The 5,000-nt window shown below is 44.5% G+C and overlaps 2 pseudogenes across 2 annotated transcripts in view; both read right to left on the reverse strand.

Annotated features, from left to right (window-relative positions):
- Positions 1 to 3, reverse strand: part of LOC307143823 (peroxiredoxin-like 2A) — a 10,187-nt pseudogene extending 10,184 nt beyond the window's left edge. Inside the window, exon 1 of the transcript XR_013818692.1 lies at positions 1 to 3. This exon is cut by the window's left edge and continues 102 nt beyond it. The product of XR_013818692.1 is annotated as a peroxiredoxin-like 2A (transcript).
- A 1,960-nt stretch (positions 4 to 1,963) lies between these two features.
- LOC307143824 (peroxiredoxin-like 2A) overlaps positions 1,964 to 5,000 on the reverse strand; it is a 5,163-nt pseudogene continuing 2,126 nt past the window's right edge. Inside the window, exons 3-5 of the transcript XR_013818693.1 lie at positions 4,838 to 4,978; positions 4,173 to 4,337; positions 1,964 to 2,295 (exon numbers count right to left, since the gene is read on the reverse strand). The product of XR_013818693.1 is annotated as a peroxiredoxin-like 2A (transcript). The remainder of the gene's footprint in view (positions 2,296 to 4,172; positions 4,338 to 4,837; positions 4,979 to 5,000) is intronic.

The following is a 5,000-nucleotide window of genomic DNA, read 5'->3' on the forward strand; positions in this document are numbered from 1 at the left end:
ACACGTGACCTCAGTAACTCCTCCCCCTGAGGTGTGGAGATGAGGGATGGGCTCTCAGGAGAAGGAGGTTGGCCAGATGTGTGTGTGTGTGTGTGTGTGTGTGTGTGTGTTCTTCACACATCGAGCATGAAACACATTCTCTACCACACACAACACGAGCATGTTTGATCAAGGATTGTTCTGTCAACTCTTGAACTTTTAAAGACCCTAAAATAAGGACACAAACATTCGAGAGTAATAACGACACACACCTGAGAGAGTAGTGTGTGTTTATTGTGTGTGTAGAGCGTGAAACATCAAGACGGACCCTTCATCTGAGTTTAGAGTCAGTCTGTCAACCACACACACCCACACACACACACACACACACACACCAGTAGAATAATAACGACACAAATCTGAGAGTAGAGTGTGTGTTTATTGTTAGTGATACAGGTGTGTGTGTGTGTGTGAGTGTGTGTGTGTGTAGAGCGTGAAACATCAAGACGGACCCTTCATCTGAGTTTAGAGTCAGTCTGTCATCAACCACACACACACACACACACACACACACACACACACACACACACACACACACACACACACACACACACACCAGTAGAATAATAACGACACAAATCTGAGAGTATAGTGTGTGTTTATTGTTGGTGATACAGGTGTGTGTGTGTGTGTGTGTAGAGCGTGAAACATCAAGACGGACCCTTCATCTGAGTTTAGAGTCAGTCTGTCATCAACCACACTCACACACACACACACACTGCATTCAGTAGAATAATAACGACACATCTGAGAGAGTAGTGTGTGTTTATTGTTAGTGATACAGGGGTGGGTGGGTGTGTGTGTGTGTGTGTGTGTGTGTGTGTGTGTGTGTGTGTGTGTGTGTGTGTGTGTGTGTGTGTGTGTGTGTGTGTGTGTGTGTGTGTGAAACATCGAGACGGACCCTTCATTTGAGTTTAGAGTCAGTCTGTCATCAACCACACACACACACACACACACACACACACACTGCATTCAGTAGAGTAATAACGACACACACCTGAGAGAGTATAGTGTGTGTTTATTGTTAGTGATACAGGTGTGTGTGTGTGTGTGTGTGTGTGTGTGTGTGTGTGTGTGTGTGTGTGTGTGTGTGTGTGTGTGTGTGTGTGTGTGTGTGTGTGAAACATCGAGACGGACCCTTCATTTGAGTTTAGAGTCAGTCTGTCATCAACCACACACACACACACACACACACACACACACACACACACACTGCATTCAGTAGAGTAATAACGACACACACCTGAGAGAGTATAGTGTGTGTTTATTGTTAGTGATACAGGTGTGTGTGTGTGTGTGTGTGTGTGTGTGTGTGTGTGTGTGTGTGTGTGTGTGTGTGTGTGTGTGTGTGTGTGTGTGTGTGTGTGTGTGTGTGTGTGTGTGTGAAACATCGAGACGGACCCTTCATTTGAGTTTAGAGTCAGTCTGTCATCAACCACACACACACACACACACACACACACACACTGCATTCAGTAGAGTAATAACGACACACACCTGAGAGAGTATAGTGTGTGTTTATTGTTAGTGATACAGGTGTGTGTGTGTGTGTGTGTGTGTGTGTGTGTGTGTGTGTGTGTGTGTGTGTGTGTGTGTGTGTGTGTGTGTGTGTGTGTAGAGCGTGAAACATCGAGACGGACCCTTCATCTGAGTTTAGAGTCAGTCTGTCATTAACCACACACACACACACACACACACACAGACACAGACACACACACACACACACACACACACACACACACACACACACACACACACAGACACAGACACAGACACAGACACAGACACAGACACACAGACACACAGACACACAGACACACAGACACACAGACACACACACACACACACACACACACACACACACACACACACACACACACACACACACACACACACACACACACACACACACACACACACACACACACACACACACACACACACACACACACACACACACACACACACACACACACACACACACACACACACACACACACACACACACACACACACACACATCAGTAGAATTACATCTGTATTAAAGCTGTGTGGCTTTATTGAGTGTGTGGCTTTATTGAGTGTGTGGCTTTATTGAGTGTGTGGCTTTATTGAGTGTGTGGCTTTATTGAGTGTGTGGCTTTATTGAGTGTGTGGCTATGTTAATCTCAGACACACACGTTGAACGGCTTCAATCACGTCAGACTTCTTGACTTTATCTCCGAACTCCATCTCTCTGTGCTCCAGCAGGATACCCTGTGGCAAAGCCATAAAGGGAAGCGTTTTAATCAATATTTGCATGCATCAGGCAGACAGTGAGCACATGACCTGCCAGTGTGACCGTATGGAACGCCAAAAGGGTCAAAACACGGCAGGAACCAAACGCCTGGTTTATAGAAAACGCAGATATTTGCAGCGTTTTAGACGAAAAGACGGCGTTCTGTAGCACAAGATTTACGACACTTATTCAGAAAAACAGTTTATTAATAAACAGTTAAAATGCCCCCTCCTATTTTTGACACTTTCATAATCATTACTTTTGCCTATGTATCAATATTATTAGGTTTGCAAGAAGGCGAAAACAAACTCGTTAGTGTGGGAAATCTTTTTTTAATCAACAAAACCCGACCAAAGCCATTCAACACAACAATAAGATCTAGGTTTAGCTGTTACGTGTAGGCTATTAAAGCATACGCCGGTCGTCTGTTAAACATTATGAACACATTTCCTGTCAGTTAACCAGCTGTCAGCAACACACAGCTGCAAATATGTAAAAGACCCAAAAGAGTAACACAAAACAACCGAAAAGGAGAGAGAGGTTATGTTCAGACCTCCGTCACTGCCTCGTCAACAAACCTCTCCGCAAATGACAGCTCTGTGGTTTCACAAACAATAACCTACACCAAAGATTATAAAATAGTTTTACTGTTGCATATGTGATTAAGGAAAAGGCGCATACTCATATGCCCAATGAAAAAATACAAATATCACATGATGAAAGTCGCTATAGCGTTAAAAAACAGGACTCTTAAGGTGGATCGACGTTCTACAAGTCTTACCGCATTTTAATGGGGCTGGTTTGAATATTATAGAAAACGCCGCTTTTTACACCGTCTTTGACAGACTGAAGCGCCGTAAATGACGGCGTAATATACAGTGTTGGGGAAACGCATTACCAGTAACTTGAGTTACGTAATAATATTACTTTTTCCAAGTAACTAGTAAAGTAACGCATTACTTTTCAAATTTACGACAAAATATCTGAGTTATTTTTTCACATTTGACTGACAGCTCTCCTGTCCTCATGTTGAGTTAGTGCAGAGGTGTGTGTGTGTGTGTGTGTGTGTGTGTGTGTGTGTGTGTGTGAACATGATGGTTATTGTAGTTCTAGACTAAATGTGAGCATTTATTTATCTCACTTGCACAATAGAGATTCTGTTCTCCTCAAAATGAATAAAATCAGTCAAATGCTAAATCAGAATACTATGCAAACCTCCAATAATTAAATGTTAAATAAAATAACTATTGTTATGCATAATCTACCTTTATATTTAATTGACCAATGTCTTGCTGTTGACCTTTGATGATGAAAATGACTAGATTTTTTGTTTTTATTGGTAAATCTTTTTTCTCCTGCATCTATTCCTCCATTATCCAGAGCTGCGCCCTCTAGTGTTCATGAGGGAATCTGCATCTTTACCTCAGCCTGGGGCGCATTATTTACATTAGGGTATGAAGAGGTCTTTACCGTTGCACAAAAGTATAACTTTTTTGTTATAAAAAAAACAAAAACAAGCCCAGGTGAGAAAGAGTAACACAAAAGTAACGTAACATTACTTTTCTTAAAAAGTAAGTAACTCAATGAGTTACTTTTTAAGGGAGTAACGCAATATTGTAACGCATTACTTTTCAAAGTCACTTTCCCCAACACTGCTAATATGGAACGGCAAACGGCGAAATGAACAGCGTTTTGGATCGGATCAAAACCGCCGATATTAACAGTGTTTCTGTGGTGAAAACGCCTCTTGTACTACAGAACGCCGTATTTTGCGCCGTCTTTTCATCTAAAATAAAACAGGCATTTGGTTACTAGCGTATTTTGACCCTTTTGGCGTTCCATATGAGCGCTGTACCTGCTGATGTGGTCCGATGACATAAACCGCGCCCAGGACGAAGCCCTCGCCCCTGATGTTGCCCCAGTATCCGCTCTGATAGGCCCTCCAGAAGCTGCTCCAGACGCCGGCCCTCAGAGTCCCTGAGACGCCCATCCGCCGCTCCTGAGGGCCGTAGAACCCCCTCTGAACACACACACACACACACACACACACACACACACACAACGGCTTCAGTCGGAGCGCCTCTGCTTCTGCTCGGTCAGGTGACAGGAGGATCTGCTGACCTTCTGATCACACACACACACACACACACACACACACACACACACACACACACACACACTCTGCATCTGCCCGGTCAGGTGACAGGAGGATCCGCTGACCTTCTGATCACACACACACACACACACACACACACACACACACACACACACACACACACACACACACACACACACACACTCACACTCACACTCACACTCACACTCACACACACACTCACACACACACACACACACACACGCATGCGCACGCACACGCACACACACGCACACACACACACACACACTCTGCTTCTGCTCGGTCAGGTGACAGGAGGATCTGCTGACCTTCTGATCACACACACACACACACACACACACACTCTGCTTCTGCTCGGTCAGGTGACAGGAGGATCTGCTGACCTTCTGGTCGAGGAATATCTCTCCGCTAAAGTAGGGCCTGAAGTCGTGGATCTCTGAGCCGATGTTCTCTTTGACCACAGCGAATAGAGCGACTCCACTGGCCTCCAGCTGAGGCTTCAGAGAGGAGAGTTCAGACGCCTCCTGACACACACACACACACACA

The sequence above is a fragment of the Gobio gobio genome (genome assembly GCF_949357685.1).
Source record: "Gobio gobio genome assembly, chromosome: 20".
Lineage (NCBI taxonomy): Eukaryota > Metazoa > Chordata > Actinopteri > Cypriniformes > Gobionidae > Gobio > Gobio gobio.